Raw genomic sequence first — 24,733 nt, 5'->3', positions numbered from 1 at the left:
TGAGAGTTTTTATCATAAATGGGTGTTGGACGTTGTCAAATGCCTTTTCTGCTTCAATTGATAAGATCATGTGGTTTTTGTCTTTTGTTTTATTTATATGGTGGATTACATTAATGGTTTTTCTAATATTAAACCAGCCTTGCATACCTGGTATAAATCGCACTTGGTCATGGTGGATTATTTTTTTGATATGTTGTTGAATTGTATTGGCTAGAATTTTGTTGAGGATTTTTGCATCTATGTTCATGAGGGATATAGGTCTGTAATTTTCTTTTTTTGTGATGTGTTTGTTTACCTGGTTTTGGTATCAGGGAAATGGTGGCTTCATAAAATGAGTTGGGTAGTATTCCGTCATTTTCTATGCTTTGAAATACCTTTAGTAGTAGTGGTGTTAACTCTTCTCTCTGAAAGTTTGGTAGAACTCTGCAGTAAAGCCATCCGGGCCAGGGTGTTTTTTTTGTTGGGAGTTTTTTGATTACCGTTTCAATCTCTTTTTTTGTTATGGGTCTATTTAGTTGTTCTACTTCTGAATGTGTTAGTTTAGGTAGGTAGTGTTTTTCCAGGAATTCATCCATTTCTTCTAGGTTTGCAAATTTCTTTGAGTACAATTTTTTGTAATAATCTGATATGATTCTTTTAATTTCAGTTGGGTCTGTTGTGATGTGGCCCTTCTCGTTTCTTATTCGGGCTATTTGTTTCCTTTCCTGTATTTCCTTGGTCAGTCTGGCCAATGGTTTATCAATTTTGGTAATTTTTTCAAAGAACTAGCTTTTGTCTTTGTTGATTCTTTCAATTGTTTTTCTGTTCTCTAATTCATTTAGTTCAGGTCTAATTTTTATTATTTGTTTTCTTCTGGTGCCTGATGGATTCTTTTGTTGCTCACTTTCTATTTGTTCAAGTTGTAGGGACAGTTCTCTGATTTGGGCTCTTTCTTCTTTTTGTATGTGTGCATTTATTGATATAAATTGGCCTCTGAGCACTGCTTTTGCTGTGTCCCAGAGGTTTTGATAGGAAGTATTTTCATTCTCATTGCATTCTATGAATTTCCTTATTCCCTCCTTAATGTCTTCTATAACCCAGTCTTTTTTCAGGAGGGTATTGTTCAGTTTCCAAGTATTTGATTTCTTTTCCCTATTTTTTCTCTTATTGATTTCCACTTTTATGGCCTTGTGGTCGAGAAGATGCTTTGTAATATTTTGGTGTTTTGGATTCTACAGAGGTTTGTTTTATGACCTAATATGTGGTCTATTCTAGAGAATATTCTATGTGCACTAGAAAAAAAAGTATATTTTGCAGCTGTTGGGTGGAGTGTTCTGTATAGGTCTATGAGGTCAAGTTGGTTGATTGTAGCAATTAGGTCTTTTGTGTCTCTATTGAGCTTCTTACTGGAAGTCTTATCCTTCTCTGAAAGTGGTGTGTTGAAGTCTCCTACTGTAATTGTGGACGTGTCTATCTCACTTTTCAGTTCTGTTAAAGTTTGTTTTATGTATCTTGCAGCCCTGTGATTGGGTGCATAAATATTTAATATAGTTATATCTTCCTGATCAATTGTCCCTTTAGTCATTATGTAGTGTCCTTCTTTATCGTTCGTGGTGGATTTAACTTTGAAGTCTATTTCGTCAGAAATTAACATTGCTACTCCTGCTTTTTTTTTATTTTTTGCTTGATATATTTTTTTCCATCGTTTGAGTTTTAGTTTGTTTGTGTCTCTAAGTCTAAGGTGTGTCTCTTGTAGGCAGCGTATAGACGGATCGTGTTTCTTCATCCAGTCTGAGACTCTCTGTCTCTTTCTTGGTACGTTTAGTCCATTTACATTCAGTGTAATTGTAGATAAGTATGTCTTTAGTGCTGTCATTTTGATGCCTTTTTGTGTGTGTTGTTGACAATTTCATTTTTCCACTTACTTTTTTGTGCTGAGATGTTTTTCTTTGTAAATTTTGTGTTCCTCATTTTCATAGTAGTTGACTTTATGTTTGCTGAGTCGTTATGTTTTTCTTGGTTTTTATTTTGAGTTATGGAAGTGCTAGAACTCTTTGTGGTTACCTTAATATTTGCCCCTAGGTTTCTAAGTAAAAACCTAACTTGTATCGTCCTATATCGCATTGTTTTCCTCTCCATATTGCAGTTCTGTGCATCCTGTATTTAGTCCCTCTTTTTGATTATTGTAATCTTTTACATAATGACTTCAATGGTTCCCTGTTTTGACCATTTTTTTCTTTTTAAAATTAATCTTAATTTGTTTTTGTGATTTCCTTATTTGGGTTGATATCAGGCTGTTCTGTTTCGTGACCTTGTGTTGTGTTGTTATCTGATGTTATTGATTTTCTGACCAAACAATTTCCTTTAGTATTTCTTGGAGCTTTGGTTTGGTTTTTGCATATTCTCTCAGCTTGTGTTTATCTGTAAATGTTTTAATTTCGCCTTCATATTAGAGAGAGAGTTTTCCTGGATAAAGGATCCTTGGCTGGCAGTTTTTCTCCTTCAGTGCTCTATATATGTCATCGCATTCCCTTCTTGACTGCATGGTTTCTGCTGACTAGTCTGAACTTATTCTTACTGATTCTCCTTTGTAGGAGACCTTTCTTTTATCCCTGGCTGCTTTTAAAATTTTCTCTTTATCTTTGGTTTTTGCAAGTTTGATGATAATATGTCTTGGTGATTTTCTTTTTGAATCAATCTTATATGGGGTTCGATGAGCATCTTGGATAGATATCCTTTCGTCTGTCATGATGTCAGGGAAGTTTTCTGGCAACAGATCTTCAACTATTCTCTCTGTATTTTCTGTTATCCCTCCTTGTTCTGGAACTCCAAGCACACACAAGTTATTCTTCTTGATAGAGTCCCACATGATTCTTAGGGTTTCTTCATTTTTTAAAATTCTTTTATCTGATTTTTCTTCAGCTATATTGGTCAATTGCTTTATCCTCCAACTTCCCCACTCTGCATTCCAGTTGCTCAATTCTGCTCAACTGACTTCCTATTGAGTTGTCTAATTCTATAATTTTACTGTTAATCTTTTGGATTTCTGAATGCTGTCTCTCTATGGATTCTTGTAGCTTATTAATTTTTCCACTATGTTCTTGAATAATCTTTTTGATTTCTTCAACTGCTTTATCAGTGTGTTCCTTGGCTTTTTCTGTTGATTGACTTATTTCATTTCTGAGTTCATCCCTGATGTCTTGAAGCATTCTGTAAATTAGTTTTTTATATTCTGCATCTGGCAATTCCAGGATTGTATCTTCCTTTAGGAAAGATTTTGATTCATTAATTTGGGGAGTTGTAGAAGCAATCATGGTCTGAGGCTTTATGTGTTTTGATATTGACTGTTGTCTCTAAGACATCTATAAGATATTGTAATGATTTATTTTATATTTGCTCACCGAGTCTTATTGTGTTTTGTTTTCTTTCAATATACATGGATGGGCTACTAGATTGCGCTGTCTTGATTGTTGTAGCCTTTGAATCACTTATGTCCTCTTACCAGCTGGTTTGGGCCATTACCAGAAATATAAGCCTAAGAGTCCATTCACTATTCTTGAGTAGAATCTGATTTTGGGTCACCAAGTGTGTGGGATAGACTGTCATGTATTCTCTTAGAGGAGTAGTGGTGTTAGTTGTGTGCACCAGATTCTAGTAGCAGCAGGGGGTCACATTCCGGGGGGAGCACGATGCTGACAGGCTTCCCCCAAATGCCAGTGAGGTAGGTGTGTCTCTATTCCTAAAGCACTTTGGTGGGTGGGCTCTGCAGCTGTCCTTTAGACACCCAATGCATGTACCTCTACAGGTAGGTAGATGTCACTATCCTCAGACCCCTATGGCAGGAGGTTAGGTGGTTTGGGTGGAGCTTCAGCCCTCAGTTCCTCAGTTCCCCATTGTGGGCCAGTGAGGGCTCTGTTTAATAGGTAGAGATATCAGTCCTGGTAAACTTGTCTTTCCAATAATCCGCTAAAACAATTACAGTCAGATCACTATCAGAATTGCTTTGCGGTATAATAGCCACCTTGTTCCCTGTAGGGATGAAAGCCCAAGACTCTGGATCACAAATGCTTGGCTAGAGCTGGTTCTGTATTTTTAGTCCAATTTCAGGAAGTCAGGGAAGGATTCTTGGTCCCTGGTTTTTTTGTAGCTGCTTCTCTTCTCTCAGGCCAGGAGAATGGGTTAGGAAAAGACAAAACAAACAAACAAAGAAGAAAAAACCTCAGAGCACTTCACTCTCTGGCCCAGGAAATTCCAGTGTTAATGAAGCCACCTGGGAAGGGAAGGGGAGGGATCAGATAGATAGGAGAGAGTAGCACCCAGGAATATAGACAAAGCAACTTGTCTTGCTTGGCATGACTTTTATCTGAGATTCCGAAGGGGTGTGTGGACTGTGTGCACTGGCTGGGTTGAGATTGCCCCTGAGGGTCAGGCCCACATCCTGTGCTTGTGCTGTCTCAGAAGCTGTGGTTAGTTCCTCTGCTCCCAGTCCAAAGCCCAGCACCAAGGTTCCCTGGCTGGGATGCCACACTCCCGGCTCGAAAACCAGTCGCTGCCTCCCGGTGACTTCTCCTCCTGTCAGCTGCGTCACTGCACTGCCTGCGTACACTGGCTGGGCTTCCCCCGAGGTCAGTTCAGGGGGCTAGGGCTGCACCCCGTGTTAGCACCACCTCAGGATGCTGTGCTCAGCTCCCCTGCGTCCAGTCCAAAGCCCGGCGCCAAAGTTTTCTGACAGGGACACTGGCTCCAGGCTCCGAAAACAGTCGCTGCTTCCCCGTGGTTTTTCATTCTCTCGTTAGCCCTGTCGGTGTGCAGCCTGGTTGCGCTGGCTGAGTCTCTACGGAGGTTACCCCAGGGGACTAGGGGTTAGGGCTGTGTCCCGTGCCTGCCCCGCCTCAGCAATCCACAATCAGCAGCGCCCCTCAGCACCAGGGAACTGCAGGGGCTCAAGGCCGTGGGGTGGGTCGCGGGTTCCAGAAGCGGTTGCTGGTTCAGGGCTCAACTTTTCGCTCACCTGTCACTCAGGTCAACTCTTTACATCTGTGTTTGATGGTCAGGGTTCGTAGATTGTCATGTATGTGATCGATTCACTTGTTTTTATGAGTCTTTGTTGCAAGAGGGATCCGAGGTAGTGTCTGCCTAGTCAGCCATCTTGGCCCCCTCCACTATAGTTATTTTTAATGCATCTGTCTTCTATATCATGTGGGGCATGACAAGTTTCTTAGCCAAAAATACAATATAACTGGCCTTTATAATTACCCACGGACTAATTTCTTCTTGGAACCTTTGATTTATTCATTCTCTTTTGCTCCGTACGAGTAGAGACCAAGAGTTGTATCTTAGATAGCTTTGCAAGCTTTTAAGACCCCAGATACTACTTACCAAACTAGGATGTAGAACATTATCTTTGTGAATGCCAATTGACTGAGTTGTCCCTGGAAGCTATGATTCCAAGCCTTCTAATCCAGTAAACCAATTCTGTGAGTTGTTTGGATATGTCTAGGAAGCCTCTGTAATAGTGCCTCCCATATGGTTTGTTATACGTGTGGATATACATAACACACAAAGGTGTATATACAGATGCCCACAGATACACCTATACAAGCACATGCATTTACTCGCATGTGCCTTCCTATACAGGTACGTGCACCTGTATTTACCTACTTAACCACACACATATCCTTTGGTTATTTTTACTGTTGTTGCAAAATTGTATGTGTTATAGTTTTTACCAAGATTGGCCCTTTTTCTCTAAGTGTACTTCTTAGTGTCTTCATTTACCTTGGGCAAGTTGTGCTGACTGCATCCGTATTTGGGATTGTCTTTCCCATCACCGAAAGTAACAAGTGTCTACTATGTAGAAAGTGATTCCCCTTCTCTCTCCCTCCAGTCCCTGGTGAGCAGCATCAACTTTGCTTTCTGTGTTTATATCTATTCTTGATTTTTTATAATAGTGGGAGCATACAATATTTGTCTTTTTGTGATTGACTTATTTCACTCAGCGTAACGTCCTCCAGATTCATCCACATTATAAAATGTTATGCAGACTCCTTATGATTCTTTATAAACCAAAAAAAAAACCCAAACCCAGTGCTGTCGAGTCGATTCTGACTCATAGTGACCCTATAGGATAGAGTAGAACTGCTCCATAGAGTTTCCAAGGAGTACCTGGCAGATTCGATGATTCTTCATAGTTGTGCAGTATTCCATTGCATGTATTTACCGCAGTACGTTTGTCCATTTCTCTGTTGATGGGCACTTTGGTGTTTCCACCTTTTTGCTATTGTGAATAATGCTGCAACGAACATGAATGTGCATATATATATTTGTGTCACTGCTCTTATATCTCTAGGATATATACCTAGGAGTGGGATTGCTGGATTATAAGGTATTTCTATTTCTCGCTTTTTGAGGAAGCACCGTACTGTTTTCCATAGTGCTTTTACCATTTTAAAATCCCACCAGCAGTGTATAAGAGTTCCAATCCCCCACAACCTCATCAGCATTTGTCGTTTCTGTTTTTTTGTTCATTGCCATTTTTGCAGGGGTTTGATGGTATCTCATTGTAGTTTTGATTGATGTCCCTTTAATGGCTAATGATCATGCACATCTTTTCATGTATTTGTTGGCTGCCTTAGATGCTCTTTGGAAGTATCTGTTCATGTCCTTTGCCCATTTTCTGAATGGATTATTTGTCTTTTTGTTCTTGAGTTGTTGAAGTTTTCTATATATTTTAGAGATTAGACCATTATGAGATATGTTGTTGCCAAAGATTTTTTTCTCAGTCAATAGGCTTTCTCTTTACTCTCTTAGTAAAGTCTTTTGATGGGTATAAATATTTAATATTTATATGGTCCCAGTTATCTAATTTATGTTCTGTCATTTGTGCATTTGTAGTTTTGTTTGATGGGCTGTTTATGCCAAAATTTAGGTCCCCTGTGTCTTAGGCTGGGTTCTCTGGAGAAGCAAAACCAGTAAAGCAGATAAGTAGAGGGAGAGAGAGAGAGAGATTTATATCAAGGAAATGGCTCACAGCATTATAGAGGCTGGATCATCCCACATCCGTGGATCAGGATAGAGGCTTCTCCTGATTCATGTAGCTGCTGGGGCTGGCAAACCCAAGACTGACAGGTTGTAGAGCAGGGCTCTTGTTCATGGGATGTGAGGATTGATGAAGCCCAAGATCAGCAGGTAAGGTGCTAGCTCAAGTCCCAAGAAACAGAGGTCAGATTAACAGGAGGCAGCTGCAGGATCCAGAGCAGGCAATAGCGTTCGGTGTGTCAAATCTATTCTTGGGATGGTCTCTAAATTCAGGTGGGATATACTCAAGGCCATATTTTGACTCTCGTGGACTTGCTCTGATTTTCTCCAGTTTCAGCTTGAACTTGCATAGGAGCAATTGATGGTCTGTTCCACAGTCGGCCCCTGGCCTTGTTCTAACTGATGATACTGAGCTTTTCCATTCTCTCTTTCCACAGATGTAGTCAGTTTCATTTCTGTGTGTTCCATCTGGTGAGGTCCATGTGTATAGTCGCCGTTTATGTTGGTGAAAGAAGGTATTTGCAGGGAAGAAGTCATCGGTCTTGCAAAATTCTAACATTTGATCTCCGGCATTGTTTCTATCACCAAGGCCATATTTTCCAACTACTGAGCCTTCTTCTTTGTTTCCATCTTTCACATTCCAATCGCCAGTAATTATCAATGCATCTTGATTGCGTGTTTGATCAATTTTAGACTGCAGCGGCTGATAAAAATCTTCTATTTCTTCATCTTTGGTCCTAGTGTTTGGTGCATAAATTTGAATAAAAGTCATAGTAACTGATCTTCCTTGTAGGCGTATGGACATTACCCTATCACTGACAGCGTTGTACTTCAGGACAGATCTCGAAACATTCTTTTTGACGATGAATGCAACACCATTCCTCTTCAAGTTGTCATTCTCAGCAAATTTTGCTGAAGATCATTCAAAAATGGCTGCAGCAGAATATCAACAGGGAACTGCCAGAAATTCAGGCTGGTTTCAGACGAGAAAGAGGAAACAGGGATATCATTGCTCATGTCAGATGCATTGTGGCTGAAAGCAGAGAATACCAGAAGAATATTTATCTGTGTATTATTGACTATGGAAAGCATTCGACTGTGTGGATCATAACAAATTGTGGATAACATTTCAAAGAATGGGAATTCCAGAACACTTAATTGTTATCATGAGGAACCTTTACATAGATCAAGAGGCTGTTGTTTGGACAGAACAAGGGGATACGGATTAGTTTTAAGTCAGGAAAGGTGTGCGTCAGTGTTGTATCCTTTCACCATACCTATTCAGTCTGTATTCTGAGCAAATAATCTGAGAAGCTGGACTATATGAAGAAGAACAGGGCATCAGGATTGGAGGAAGACTCATTAACAACCTGCGTTATGCAGATGACACAACCTTGCTTGCTGAAAGTGAAGAGGCCTTGAAGCACTTACTAACGAGGATCAAAGACCACAGCCTTCAGTATGGATTGCACCTCAACATAAAGAAAACAAAAATGCTCACAACTGGACCAATGAGAAACATCATGATAAATGGGGAAAAGATCGAAGTTGTCAAGGATTTCATTTTACTTGGATCCACAATCCCCAGCCATGGAAGCACCAGTCAAGAAATCAAAAGACTCATCGCATTGGGCAAATCTGCTGCAAAGGACCTCTTTAAAGCATTTGAAGAGCAAAGATGTCACCTTGAAGAGTAAGGCGCACCTGTCCCAAGCCATGGTATCTTCAATCGCATCATATGCATGCAAAAGCTGGACAATGAATAAGGAAGACTGAAGAAGAATTGATGCCTTTGAATTGTGATGTTGGCAAAGGATATTGAATATACCATGGACTGCCAAAAGAACAAACAAATCTGTCTTAGAAGAAATACAGCCAGAATGCTCCTTGGAGGCAAGGATGGTGAGACTGCGTCTTACATACTTTGGACATGTTGTCAGGAAGGATCAGTCCCTTGAGAAGGACATCATGCTAGGTAAAGTACAGGGTCGGTGGAAAAGAGGAAGACCTTCAACGAGGTGGATTGACACAGTGACTGCAACAGTGAGCTCAAGCATATCAACGATTGTAACGATGGCTCTGGACCAGGCAGTGTTTCGTTCTGTTGTGCATAGGGTTGCTATGGGACAGAACCGACTCGGCGGCACCTAATAGCAACAACAACTACTACTCGTTCAATTAATAAAGCGGGTTGCCCTTAGATCTCCCCTCACCCATTGCATATTGTCTGGGGGCAATTTTAGTAGGAACTAAAAACCCCAAAACAGGTGGAATGGGACAGGTATGGAAGCTGGTGAGCTACAGACCTACAAGTTAGAGTTGCCAGATGAAATACAGGACTTTCAGATATATTTGAATTTCAGATAAACTACAAATAATTTGTTAGTGTAAGTATATTCCATGCAATATTTAGGCTGTACTAAAATATTATTTGTTGTTTATCTGAAATTCAAATTGAAGTAAGACTCCTGTATTTTTAGTTGTTAAGTATGGCAATCCTCCTACAAGATCAAGCTCTCATACTCCTGTTACTGGGTGGAAACCCCAGGTTCTTACTGGTCATGACTCATATTGGCCAATAAACGAGAGACCAAGGTGGGAGAACAGGAAAGGCACCTTTATTCTGTTGTGCAAGGAAATGGAGTCAGCCAGAGCTGCTGCCACCAAGACTGCTCACCAGGGATGGGCAGGCAAGTTACTTTTAAAGGGGTTTACAAGCAGGGAGTTCATACAAGTTAAGTCAGCATCAGTCTTAATCGTACTATGCAGGTGCAATGAGGTTTATGTATAACCTCTAAGCAAAAGCAAGATTCAAATGCAAAGCTGTGGGGTGGGGAGAGCCCAGCAAAGGAAAAGATTTTTCAATACAGCCCTGTAGGGGAGGAAGCTAGGGAAAGAACACAGCACTGTGGGGGCTCTGTCTCAATTCCATTCACCCTGGAACTTGTTATCATCTCTGATGGTCACCATGCTGTGAGACCAGGAAGCTTCATGCCCTTTCTGATGGTCATGGTGCTGCCATTAACCCTGCCCTCCCTGCTGCTCTCTGCCTCCACCCCAGGCCCAAAGCCTCTGTGCCATCAGCCCTAGGCAGCCACGTGGGCAGCGTTTTGCCAGATAAGATGCCACACACTCACCTGCGGACTCCTCTTCTTTCTCCCCAAAGTGCTCAGTAGAACTTTGTCCCAACACTGGCCTCCTGGAGTGTGTGTCTCCAGGTCTTTAAGCATCATTGGTGTGGGAGTTTGTGTAAGACTAGAGTGATAGACTGGTTTTGAGACTAAAGGGAGATTCTAGGTATGGGCTTAAATAAAAACAAACAAAAACAAGAAAATCCAGCACTCTGGGGAAAATATTTTTTCCTGAGCAGTCCATGTTAAAGGGATTTAGTTTGCCCCTTGGTGAGCAGCATGGGAAGGCAGATGCGAATCTACCCCCATAGGAGTGAGTGCTGGGTGGTGCAAATGGTTAACAAGCTCTGCTGCTAAAATCAAAAGTTGGAGGTTAGAGTCCACCCAGAGGCACCTTGGAAGAAAGGCCTGGAGATCTACATCTGAAAAATAAGTGATTGAAAACCCTGTGAAGAACATTTCTACTTTAATACACATGGAGTCATCACGAGTTGGGGTAGATTCCATGGCAACCAGTACTAATACAGGTAGAATTTCTCCCAAAATTAATTTTTTCAGTATTATGGATCCTATTTTTTGATTAACAAAGCAGATGAAGTCACAAGAAATAGTTCACTTGTTCATTGTGGAGCAGGAAAACAAAACATGGGTCTCCAAGGTTTCTCATAAACCAGAAAAAACAGGTTCAATTACATCTTAATCTCTTCCTCTAATTTGCTCTTTATCCTGCCGTCTAACCACAGTATGGGTGAAACTGTTGCTTGGTGCTGGGAGAAAACTACTGTCTTTGCCAGTTGTCTAAGTAGCGGAAATTTCCTGGATTCTTCGCTGAAGTTTCTCAGAGTGAGTGGACACGGACACACGCTGACTTTTTAAAAGCTAGCTGCTACTAGGGGCCAAAAGAAGTGTAAGAGAAAAATATTTATCTTCTGGGCCTCCAAGGCAGGCAAAAAATTCTTCTTAAGAAAATGAACGACAATGGCCAAAATGTCCATGTTGCTCTTCATAAATTTGCATCCTGGTTCTGAAACTGCAGGTTCCTAGGGCCCAGGTGGGTTGATAAGACAGGGAGGATAGAAGGAACAAGACAGGATCTGGTCGTCAGAACTGGGACCCAGTGTTGGACCAAGTGGTTCCTGCTGCCCAGCTCACCTCATCCCCCAGCTCTTCTCCTTTCTTCTCTGCTCATTGTTCTCACTCAAGCTGTTTCATCCCTCCCCTCTGTGCCCATAGCCTTGCTGGCCCTTCTGCCCAGCTATCCCCACTCCATTCTCCTGGCTACTGCTTCCCATCATTTAACACTCAACAAGAGCAGTGTCTCTTCCAGGCAGCCCTCCACCCCAACCCTCCCAGGTTGTGTTAGGTGCCTTTCCAGTGTGTTTGCCCAGCAGTCTCTGCCTAGCTCCAACACTGCATGAATCACAACATATAATATTTGTCTGTTTTGGTCTTAGGCTCCTCTATAGTATCTGAACACCTTGAGGCCAGAGACCATGTCTTGTTCAACTCTGTACACCGGAGCGTAGCACAGTGCCTGGTCTGCGTGAGGCAGGTGTGTGTTCAGTGTATGGCTGGTTGGGAAATGACTTTGATAGACTTGATAATGAACTCTAGTGTGGTGGCTGGAGAGCTGCATATCACTCATGTCCACCGGGAGCCTGTGAGGATAGTAACGAGGGCCCGTGTGCTATTTCTAAGATTTCTAAATTCTCCTTAAATATCACACATTTATCCAGCGTAAGAAAACTCCCCGATGAAAATGTCCATTTGCATTGTTTCTGGCTGGAATTCTATAAGCCCTCTCAGATTACCCCAGTTTTTTCATGAGAAGCAGAGAATGTAATCGGCTGTTAATATATGTATATCCTTTTTTTTTTTTTTAAAGAAGTGTGCAAATTATTGCATAAGTGCAGTTTTTGGAGACAGAAAGGTATGTAAAATCACCAGTAAACTGTACAGGATAAAGAATAAAATGTTTTCCTTAGTAGTGAAAGGGTTGAGAGCCAAATTTATGTCATCATTTATTCAAATACTTATTGATTGAGCACCACTTACATGCCGGGCACAGTTTTAAGAGCTTGAGATACAGTAGTGAACACGACAGACAAGATCTGCTGCTCCCGGAGTTTACCTTCTATGGGGAGAAAGACACTGTAAACAAATAAACCAATAAACATATAAGGAACTATCTGATAATGGGAAATGCTCCCCATAGAATGGAGTCTCTGGGTGGTGCAAATGGATAAGGTGCTTAGCTGCAAATTGAAAGGTTGGTGGTTCGAATTCAAGACCTGGTGATCCACTTCCGAAACATCAGCCACTGAAAACCCCGTGGAGCACAGTTCTACTCTGACAGACACGGGGTTGCTGTGAATCGGCATCGACTCAATGGCAACTGGTTGTACTCAGAGAATGAAAATTGAGGGATTTTCTAAAGGGTGACTGGGTGGCAGGAAAGGCCTCTATGAGAAGGTGACATTTAAGCTGGGTCGTAAGTGACAAAAACTATTAGAAGAAAGAGCACTTGAAGAAGAGGGAATCATGCAAAGGGCCCCCGGGGCAGGACCAAATGAGGCATTTTCATTGCGTGTGTTTATTGACTTGTGACAGTCTGTACCACACACTTGATGACCTAAAATCAGATACTACTCAGGAATAGTGAATGGACTCTTAGGCTTATATATCTGGTAACAGCCTAAACCAGCTGATAATAGGACATAAGTGATTCAAGGGATACAGCAATCAGGACAGCGCAATCTAGGAGCCCATCTATGTATATTGAAAGAAAACAAAACACAATAAGACTCGGTGAGCAAATATAAAATAAATCACTACAATATCTTAGAGATGGGTCGGAGACAGCATTCGATATCAAACCACGTAAAGAAGCAGATCATGATTGCTTCTAAAACTCCCCAAACTAAAGAATCAAAATCTTTCCCAAATGAAGGTACAATACTGGAATTGCCAGATGCAGGATATAAAAAACTAATTTGCAGAATGCTTCAAGATATCAGGGATGATCTCAGAAATGAAATAAGTCAATCAACAGAAAAAGCCAAGAAACACACTGATAAAGCTGTTGAAGAAATCAAAAAGATTATTCAAGAGCATAGTGGAAAAATTAATAAGCTTCAAGAATCAATAGAGAGGCAGCATTCAGAAATCCAAAAGATTAACAGTAAAATTATAGAATTAGACAACTCAATAGGAAGTCAGAGGAGAAGACTCAAGCAATTGGAATGCAGAGTGGGGGATCTGGAGGACAAGGGAATGGACACCAATATAGCTGGAAAAAAATTAGATAAACAAATTTTAAAAAAATGAAGAAACCCTAAGAATCATGTGGGACTCTATCAAGAAGAATAACTTGCATGTGATTGGAGTCCGAGAACAGGGAGGGATAACAGAATATACAGAGAGAATAGTTGAAGATCTGTGCTCGGAAAAATTCCCTGACATCATGAAAGATGACAGGATATCTATCCAAGATGCTCATAGAACCGCATATAAGATTGATTCAAAAAGAAAATCACCAAGACATATTATCATCAAACTTGCAAAAACCAAAGATAAAGAGAAAATTTTAAAAGCAGCCAGGGATAAAAGAAAGGTCTCCTACAAAGGAGAATCAATAAGTTCAGACTAGTCAGCAGAAACCATGCAGTCCAGAAGGGAATGGGATGACATATATAGAGCACTGAAGGAGAAAAACTGCCAGCCAAGGATCCTTTATCCAGGAAAACTCTCTCTCTAATATGAAGGCGAAATTAAAACATTTACAGATAAACACAAGCTTAGAGAATTTGCAAAAACCAAACCAAAGCTCCAAGAAATACTAAAGGAAATTGTTTGGTCAGAAAATCAATAACATCAGATAACAACACAACACAAGGTCAAAGAACAGAACATCCTGATATCAACACAAATAGGGAAATCACAAAACAAATTAAGATTAATTTTAAAAAGAAAAAAACGCTCAAAACAGGGAATCATTGAAGTCATTATGTAAAAGATCACAATAATCAAAAAGAGGGACCAAATACAGGTGGCACAGAACTGCCATATGGAGAGGGATACAAGGCGATATAGGACAATACAAGTTAGGTTTTTACTTAGAAAAAAAGGGGTAAATATTAAGGTAACCACAAAGAGGTAAAACAACTCCATAACTCAAAATAAAAACCAAGAAAAACATAACAACTCAGCAAACATAAAGTCAGCTACTATGAAAATGAGGAGCACACAATTTACAAAGAAAAACGTCTCAGCACAAAAAAGTAAGTGGAAAAATGAAATTGTCAACAACACACACAAAAAGACATCAAAATGACAGCACTAAACACATATCTATAATTACGCTGAATGTAAATGGACTAAATGCACTAACAAAGAGACAGAGAGTCTCAAACTGGATAAAGAAACACGATCTGTGTATACGCTGCCTACAAGAGACACCTTAGACTTAGAGACACAAACAAACTAAACCTCATAGAATGGAAAAAAATATACCAAGCAAAAAAGAGCAGGAGTAGCAATATTAATTTCTGACAAAATAGACTTTAAAGTTAAATCCACAACAAAGGATAAAGAAGGACACTACATAATGATTAAAGGGACAATAGACCAGGAAGATATAACCATATTAAATATTTATGCACCTAATGACAGAGCTGCAAGATACATAAAACAAACTTTAACAGAACTGAAAAGTGAGATAGACACGTCCACAATTATAGTAGGAGACTTCAACACACCACTTTCGGAGAAGGACAGGACTTCCAGTAAGAAGCTCAATAGAGACACAAAAGACCTAGTTGCTACAGTCAACCAACTTGACCTCATTGACTTATACAGAACACTCCACCCAATAGTTGCAAAGTATCCTTTTTTTTTCTAGTGCACATGGAACATTCTCTAGAATAGACCACATATTAGGTCATAAAACAAACCCTTGCAAAATCCAAAACATCGAAATACTACAAAGCATCTTCTCAGACCACAAGGCCATAAAAGTGGAAATCAGTAACAGAAAATTAGGGAAAAGAAATCAAATACTTGGAAACTGAACAATACCCTGCTCAAAAAAGACTGGGTTATAGAAGACATTAAGGAGGGAATAAAGAAATTCATAGAATGCAACGAGAATGAAAACACTTCCTATCAAAACCTCAGGGACACAGCAAAAGATGTGTTCAGAGGTGAATTTATATCGATAAATGCACACATACATAAAGAAGAAAGAGCCGAAATCAGAGAACTGTCCCTACAACTTGAACAAATAAAAAGTGAGCAACAAAAGAATCCATCAGGCACCAGAAGAAAACAAATAATAAAAATTAGACCTGAACTAAATGAATTAGAGAACAGAAAAACAACTGAGAGAATTAACAAAGCCAAAAGCTGGTTGTTTGAGAAAAATAACAAAATTGAAAAACCACTGGCCAGACTGAGTAAAGAAATACAGGAAAGGAAACAAATAACCCGAATAAGAAACGAGATGGGCCACATCACAACAGACCCAAATGAAATTAAATGAATCATATCAGATTATTATGAAAAATTGTACTCTAACAAATTTGCAAACCTAGAACAAATGCATGACTTCCTAGAAACACACTACATACCTAAACTAACACAATCAGAAGTAGAACGACTAAATAGACCCATAACAAAAAAAGAGATTGAAAAGGCAGTCCAAAAACTCCCCAACAAAAAAAAAGCCCTGGCCCGGATGGCTTCACTGCAGAGTTCTACCAAACTTTCAGAGAAGAGTTATCACCACTACTGCTAAAGGTATTTCAAAGCATAGAAAATGATGGAATACTACCTAACTCATTCTATGAAGCCACCATATCCCTGATACCAAAACCGGGTAAAGACATCACAAAAAAAGAAAATTACAGACCTCTATCTCTCATGAACATAGATGCAAAAATCTTCAACAAAATTCTAGCCAATACAATTCAACAACATATCAAAAAAATAATCCACCACGACAGAGTGGGATGTATACTAGGTATGCAAGGCTGGTTTAATATTAGAAAAACCATTAATGTAACCTACCGTATAAATAAAACAAAAGGCAAAAACCACATGGTCTTACCAATTTGTGCAGAAAAGGCATTTGACAAAGTCCAACACCCACTTACGATAAAAACTCTCAGCAAAATAGGAATAGAAGGAAAATTCCTCAACATAATAAAGGGCATCTATACAAAGCCAACAGCCAACATCACCCTAAATAGAGAGAGCCTGAAAGCATTTCCCTTGAGAACAGGAACCAGACAAGGATGCCCTTTATCACCGCTCTTATTCAACATTGTGCTAGAGGTCCTGGCCAGAGCAATTAGGCTAGACAACGAAATAAAGAGCATCTGGTTTGGCAAGGAGGAAGTCAAATTATCTCTATCTGCAGATGACATGATCTTATACACAGAAAACCTTAAGGAATCCTCCGGAAAACTGCCGAAACTAATAGAAGAGTTTGGCAGAGTCTCAGGTTATAAAATAAACATACAAAAATCACTTGGATTCCTCTACATCAACAAAAAGCACATCGAAGAGGAAATCACCAAATCAGTACCATTCACACTAGCCCCCAAGAAGATAAAATACTTAGGAATAAATCTACCAAAGATGTAAAAGACTTATACAAACAAAACTACAAAGTACTAGAGCAAGAAACTAAAAAGGACCTACATAAGTGGAAAAACATACCTTGCTCGTGGATAGGAAGACAACATAGTAAAAATGTCTATTCTACCAAAAGCCATCTATACATACAATGCACTTCCGATCCAAATTCCAATGACATTTCTTAATGTGATGGAGAAACAAATCACCAACTTCATATGGAAGGGAAAGAATTCTCGGATAAGTAAAGCATTACTGAAAACAAGAAGAAAGTGGGAGGCCTCACTCTACCTCATTTTAGAATGTATTATACAGCCACAGTAGTCGAAACAGCCTGGTACTGGTACAAGAACAGGCACATAGACCAATGGGACAGAATTGAGAACCCAGATATAAATCCATCTACATATGAGCAGCTGATATTTGACAAAGGCCCAGTGTCAGTTAATTGGGGAAAAGATAGTCTTTTTAACAAATGGTGCTGGCATAACTGGATGTCCATTTGCAAAAAAATGAAACAGGACCCATACCTCACGCCATGCACAAAAACTAACTCCAAGTGGATCAAAGACCTAAACATAAAGACTAAAACGATAAAGATCATGGAAGAAAAAATAGGGACAACGTTAGGAGCCCTAATACAAGGCATAAACAGAATACAAAACATTACCAAAAATGATGAAGAGAAACCAGATAACTGGGAGCTCCTAAAAATCAAACACCTATGCTCATCTAAAGACTTCACCAAAAGAGTAAAAAGACCACCTACAGACTGGGAAAGAATTTGCAGCTATGACATCTCCGACCAGCGCCTGATCTCTAAAATCTATATGATTCTGTCAAAACTCAACCACAAAAAGACAAACAACCTAATCAAGAAGTGGGCAAAGGATATGAACACACACTTCGCTAAAGAAGATATTCAGGCAGCCAACAGATACATGAGAAAATGCTCTCGATCATTATCCATTAGAGAAATGCAAATTAAAACTACGATGAGATTCCATCTCACTCCAACAAGGCTGGCATTAATCCAAAAGACACAACATAATAAATGTTGGAGAGGCTGCGGAGAGATTGGAACTGTTATACACTGCTGGTGGGAATGTAAAATGGTACAACCACTTTGGAAATCTATCTGGCGTTTTCTTAAAAAGTTAGAAATAGAACTACCGTAGAATCCAGAAATCCCACTCCTCGGAATATACCCTAGAGAAATAAGAGCCTTTACATGAACAGATATATGCATACCCATGTTTATTGCAGCTCTGTTTACAATAGCAAAAAGCTGGAAGCAACCAAGGTGTCCATCGACGGATGAATGGATAAATAAATTATGCTATATTCACACAATGGAATACTACGCATCAATAAAGAACAGTGATGAATCTGTTAAACATTTCATAACATAGAGGAACCTGGAAGGCATTATGCTAAGTGAAATTAAAAAAAAAATTAGAGGCAAAAGAACAAATATTGTATAAGACCACTATTATAAGATCTTGAGAAATAGTATAAACTGAGGACACATACTTTTGTGGTTATGGGGGGGAGGGAGGGAGGGTGGGAGAGGGTTATTTAATGATTAGTTAGTAGTTAAGAACTACTTTAAGTGAAGGGAAGGACAATACTCAATACAGGGAAGGTCAGCTCAACTGGACTGGACCAAAAGCAAAGAAGTGTCCAGGATAAACTGAATGCTTCGAAGGTCAGCAGAGCAAGGGCGGGGGTTTGGGGACTATGGCTTAAGGGGACTTCTTAGTCAATTGGCAAAATAATTCTATTATGAAAACATTCTGCATCCCACTTTGAAATGTGGCGTCTGGGGTCTTAAATGCTAAGAAGCGGCCATCTAAAAAAAAAAAAAAATTCAACTCTTCTCAACCCACCTGGATCAAAGGAGAATGAAGAACCCCAAGGTCACAGGATAACTATGAGCCCAAGAGACTGAAAGGGCGACATGAACCAGAGACTTATATCGTCCTGAGACCAGAAGAACTAGATGGTGCCAGGCCACAATCGATGACTGCCCTGACAGGGAGCACAACAGAGAACCCCTGAGAGAGCAGGAGAACAGTGGGATGCAGACCCCAAATTCTCATAAAAAGACCAGACTTAATGGTCTGACTGAGACTAGAGGAATCCCGGCCGTCATGGTCCCGAAACCTTCTGTTGGTCCAGGATAGGAACCATTCCCGAAGACAGCTCATCAGACATGGAAGGGACTGGACAATGGGTTGGAGAGAGATGCTGACGAAGAGTGAGCTACTTGTATCAGGTGGACACTTGAGACTGTGTTGGCATCTGTCTGGAGGGGAGACAGGAGGGTAGGGAGGGTTAGAAACTGGCAAAATCGTCAGGAAAGGAGAGACTGGAAGGAGGCAGTGGGCTGACTCATTAGGGGGAGAGTAAGTGGGAGCATGGAGTAAGGTGTATATAAGCTTATATGTGACAGACTGACTTGATTTGTAAACTTTCACTTAAAGCACAACAAAAATTATTTAAAAAATTAGAATAATCTAGCATATTCTCTTTTATGTCTAGCCTCTTTCGCTCAAATTTACATGTATGAGATTCACCCACATTGTTGCATGTAATTGTGGTTTGTATTGTCGTTGCTGTATAGTGTTCCATTTTCTGAATTCACCAAACTTTTTTATTCATTGTATTGTTGGTGGACATTCAGGCTGTTTCTAGTTTGGGGTTATTATAAGTAATGCAGCTGGAAACATCTCTGTACATTTTGGGGGGATGCAGTTCACATGTCTGTGGGAATAATGTAGGAATGGAATTGCTGGGTCACATAGTGTGTGTCTGGGAGCCCTGGTGGCACAATGGTTAAGAGCTTGGCTGCTAACCAAAGAGTCAGCGGTTTGAATCCACCAGCTGCTCCTTGGAAACCCTACGGGGCAGTTGTACTCTGTCCTGTAGGATCACTGTGAGTTGGAATTGACTCCATGGCAATGGGTTTGGTTAGTTTAGTGTGTGTCTTTGTTTAGCTGTAGTAGATACTGACAAACAATTTTCCAAAACAGAAGGCCCATTCTTAGCCTAACAGTAAACGTCCCTACTCCCATTCTGGAGTCCTGGTGGCATAGTGCTAAAGAACACAGGCTGCTAACCAAAACGGCGGCGGTTCAAATCCGCCAGCTGCTCCTTGGAAACCCTACGGGGCAGTTCTACTCTGTCATATAGATTCACTATGAGTTAGAGTTGACTGGATGACACAGAAGAGCAACAAAACTCCATCGTATCCTTTCTTTGAGTTGTGAAGAATCTCAAACATGACATTATTTCTCACGGGCAAGATTTACAAATCTCTACCAAAATATCAGTGATAAGATTTCAAAATAAATAAATGTTTCTAGGAAATCCTCAGGAGAGGCTGACTGAAAAGCAAAGAATCTGAATGGCAGCTAGAAAGCCAAGATGCTAACACATTTTTCTTTGTGGCAGAAAGGGCTGGGGGCGTTTTGCAAACACTCCTGCCAACCAGGCTTGCTGATCATCCCAGGGCTAATAACGACCCTTGGGCAACCAAGGGGGGGCGGGCCCTGCACAGTGATTCGAATTGAGCCATCCCAGGGCCTTTGACTAATTATAAACACAAAGAGCATTTAAAGGCTATGATTTAAAAAAAGAAAAACACTTCAGGGTGCTTGTGAGTGCCCAGCTGGGGGGCAGGGGTACCAGCGAAAATCTCCTGCCACTGACTAAATCACATGGAGCCCCCCTTCATGTACCCATCCTCCCTTGCATGCACTGAGGAAGGGCTTCGTCTGTGTCCTGCAGAAGTTGCGGGGGACGGGGTCAGTCATTTCCACTGTGGGGGCCCTCATGTGATAAACCTCCTATTCTCCTGCTCTCACAAAGCATGGATGCGCAGACTGGGGTGATCCAGGCTTCTGGAGGGAGGCTGTTGTATGTGCAAGCTTTGATCCCCATTAGCTACAAACTGCAAATAATCCATAAGGTCTGCAAATCAGGCTCCAATTAATAAAGCACGTATTAATTAATATATATATATATATATATATATTTTTATTAACATGTCCTGTCCTGGAACCTGCCAGGAGAAGCTGCGAATGTTTGCCAGGGAGGAAAGGCACACTTGTGCACCTCACTGCAAAAGCTTGTCTGCTCAGGTGAAAAATCCTGGGCTCACTGGGAGGTAAGAAAGAAGCTGAAACTGAAAGGCTGCTTTGGTGCCCCCAGGTCATCTGGAAAAGTGTCCACACAGTTCAGGTTTGAGGGGTGATTTGCTGTGAGGTGGAGAAATGGGACAAGAATGCATTTCCCTGCCTCCCCTGCCTTGGGGCCCTGCCTGGCCTGGGCCCTAGTGAGTTCTCAGTGCACAGCCTCTGAGAAGAGACAGGCAACCTAAGGCCGGAAAAAACTGGCAGAGGCTGGGCTCTGAGGGGAGTAGTGATGGTGAAAAGTTGATTGCATTAATAGCCTTGCTTACTCCCTAGAGCTATAACCCAACCTAAGCTGTAACCCCACCCATTGCTGTTGAGTCAATTCCAACTGATAGCGACCCTATAGCACAGAGGAGAGCTGCCTCATAGTGTTCCCAAGGAGTGACTGGTGGATTTGAACTGCAGAACTTTTAATTAGCAGCTTATCTGTTAACTGCTTTGCCACCAGGGCTCCACTCCCTAGAGCAGGGGCAGGGCGAGGGCAGTTAATTTTACTTGATTCATGGACCCCTCTGGCATTCTAGTGGAGCCTGTGGACCCCTTTTCAAATTAAAAATTTTAAGTACATAAAACATAATGTATAATATTATATTAAAATACAGCTTTCAAAATATTTAAAGTATTATAATATGGTAGTAAATGTGGTTGAAATATGAAGATCTAGTAACAGATTGATGACTGCAATAATTTTGAAATAATGATGATCATAAGCGGTACTTCCAGATATCTGCAATAACTGTAACCTTGTATGAGAATATCTGTGATTTCTGTGGGTGACAGTTACAATTCCTGCTAACACTCCTGTGATTTGTTACCTACATTCATTACGGAAGGTAATACAAAATTTCAGTTAGAGGTTAGTGCGAATACGATTTTTGTCTTCCAAGTTTATAAACCTTGGAAACCCTATGAGGCAGTTCTACTCTGTCCTATACGGCTGTTATGAGTCAGAATCGACTCGACGGCACACAACAACAAGAAGCCCTTGTTTAGTATCGTTTACCGATGGCATAAACTGGATTTAAAAATATACATCCAAGGTTATTAATAAATATTTCCCTAGCTTCAAAAGACTTATACAACCATTAAAAATGATTCTTATGAAAAATTATTCTTAAGGGCAATTGACATAAAAAATATTTTAATGGCTCTTTACAATAGTTGAGTTGAGATATGAAGAGATATTCATCCTTCTAGTCATTCTTCTGTTTATCTATTAAGAGCGTTCTGGGTTGGAACCAGCTTGATGGCAGCGGGTTTGGTTTGTTTGGTTTTTTTTTTTTTTTAACGCAGAAATTAGGGACGAAACCTTCCACTGTAATTATAACAAGTTTAGCTGGTGGCAGACAGCTAGCAGCTCCCCAAAGATTTGTTCTATCCTTCCATAGAGTAGAGTTGTCCCTGGGAAGTTGCTGCCAAGCCAAGGACTGTATGTCCTACCCCTGCATTTAGGTGGAGGTGATAAGATGAGCTCTCAGGAGTGGAATGTGAGCATAAATGATGGATGCCTCTTTCAGGCCAAGGCTTTGAAGAAGCACACGTGCCTTCCTCACCCTCTTTTCATCTGTCTGCCAGATGAATATTGAAGAAGTCAGCCTGGGTGCCGGAATGACTCACAGAACAAAGTGCCCCCCAGTCCCCTTCCACAGTTTTTAAGACCCGTTTTGGACACCACAGGATTGCGTGATAAGCTTCTATTGTGCTAAACTCTTGAGATTTTGGGGTTTGTCTGTTATAGCGTGTTTTTTTCCTTAACTAATATGAGAGGCATCAGTTAGGGATTTTGCATGGGGGCCCTTCTTTCCCTACCCATCATGGATGGTATGGCAGGTATTGCAAACTGACTCACTCAACTCCATTCCAACCCCTTTGTAGTGGGAAAGCTAAATGGGAGGAAGTCAAAGATATTTCCTCATTTCCCAGACACCCATTTATAGTTCAGGCTTCACATGAGATATACATTGTTCCATGGGTGTACTTGTGTGTGAGTTAGGAGGCAGAAATGAACATAATGAGGTAGAGGTCATGCTCCTACTATTTCTACTGTTTCTTCTATCAACCATGTTTGTGAGGCTACAAATATAGGAACGTATTTTTTCACCTAACAATAAATTTGAAGGAAGTCAGATACTGGTGTTGCTTCATGAGTTCAACAGTGTCAGGGTCAGCATCTGTGCAATTCTTTTGGATGTTCCCTCGTGGTTGCAAGGCCATTGCTGCAGCTCCACCCATCACGTCTGTATTTCAGGCAGGGAAAAAAAACAAGTAGAAACGGGGAACAGCAATGCCAACTGCTTCTTTTTATCAGAAAGGCAAAAGCTTTCCCAGAAGCCTTCACAACAACTTACCTGTAGGTCTCACTGTCCAAAACTGGGTACATTGCCACCCGAACAAAATTAGGGTTCTGTTGGCATGCAAGAGGGAAGGATACCTATAGGGTACCCTAAAACATACAAGTCATGGTCACTGTTCTCAAGGACCTGGTAATGGCTTTGTAGAAACAAAATATATGCATGTACATTTGAATAATAATACCAGAGTTAAGAAAAGCTATAAGACAATAATGTAAGTTACAGGGCAGACATTTTAGAGGAGATGGGAATTGTAGGGGCCTAATCTATCCCACCTCATTTTCAGGAGGGCTGGTGTGAAGAAGCATGCATCTCAGCTGAACTCTGTGGGTAGCCTCTTGCTTGCCCATGGTGCCATGCTAGCATCACCTGCCAGAGTAAACCAGTGTTCTGAGCGAGCATCCAGATGAAGTGCCCTTGGCAGGATTGATGAGCAGGAAGTGGTGAACTTGACCTGGTCCTGGGAGGATGAGAAGATACTACAGGGACCGAGGAAAGGGTCCTGAACACAACTCCAGAAGTTTTGTGAGTAGAGCGTTTCCCTGGATGCCAGAAACACTAAGGCTGGCCGCCTGCCTGTAATTAACCCAAATCTCCTTAGTCACCCAGAGAGTAAGGGGCTTTCACCCTGGAATTACTGGCAATTGCCTTTTTTTTTTTAATAATTTTTATTGTGCTTTAAGTGAAAGTTTACAAATCCAGTCACTCTCTCACACAAAAACCCATATACACCTTGCTACACACTCCCAATTACTCCCCCTAATGAGAGAGCCTGCTCTCTCCCTCCACTCTCTCTTTTCGTGTCTTTTTCGCCAGCTTCTAACCCCCTCCACCCTCTCATCTCCCCTCCAGGCAAGAGTTGCCAACGTAGTCTCAAGTGTCCACCTGATCCAAGAAGCTCACTCCTCACCAGCATCCCTCTCCAAACCACTGTCCAGTCCAATCCATGTCTGACAAGTTGGCTTTGGGAATGGTTCCTGTCATGGGCCAGCAGAAGGTCTGGGAGCCATGACCACCAGGATCCTTGCAGTCTCAGTCAGACCATTAAGTCTGGTCTTATGAGAATTTGGGGTCTGCATCCCACTGCTCTCCTGCTCCCTCAGGGGTTCTCTGTTGTGTTCCCTGTCAGGGCAGTCATCGGTTGTAGCCGGGTACCATCTAGTTCTTCTCGTCTTAGTATGATGTAGTCGCTGGTTCATGTGGCCCTTTTTATCTTTTGGGCTCGTAATCACCTTATGTCCTTGGTAATCTTCATTCTCCTTTGATCCAGGTGGGTTGAGACCAATGGATGCATCTGAGATAGCTGCTTGCTGGTGTTTAAGACCCCAGACGCCACTCTTCAAATTGGGATGCAGAATGTTTTCTTAATAGATTTTATTATGCCAGTTGACTTAGATGT

At 41.0% G+C, this 24,733-nt stretch overlaps 1 long non-coding RNA gene across 2 annotated transcripts in view; it reads left to right on the top strand.

Annotated features, from left to right (window-relative positions):
* LOC135228742 (uncharacterized) overlaps window positions 1–24,733 on the top strand; it is a 102,678-nt gene that overhangs the window by 45,770 nt on the left and 32,175 nt on the right. Inside the window, exon 5 of one of the 2 annotated variants that reach the window (XR_010319542.1) lies at window positions 20,858–23,859. This is a non-coding gene — a long non-coding RNA (uncharacterized LOC135228742). The remainder of the gene's footprint in view (window positions 1–20,857; window positions 23,860–24,733) is intronic. The other variant, XR_010319543.1, reaches the window with a different exon arrangement.

This window comes from Loxodonta africana, chromosome 27 (genome assembly GCF_030014295.1).
Source record: "Loxodonta africana isolate mLoxAfr1 chromosome 27, mLoxAfr1.hap2, whole genome shotgun sequence".
Lineage (NCBI taxonomy): Eukaryota > Metazoa > Chordata > Mammalia > Proboscidea > Elephantidae > Loxodonta > Loxodonta africana.
Note: the sequence above shows the minus strand (reverse complement) of the source record. Positions and strands in the feature narration are given on the sequence as shown.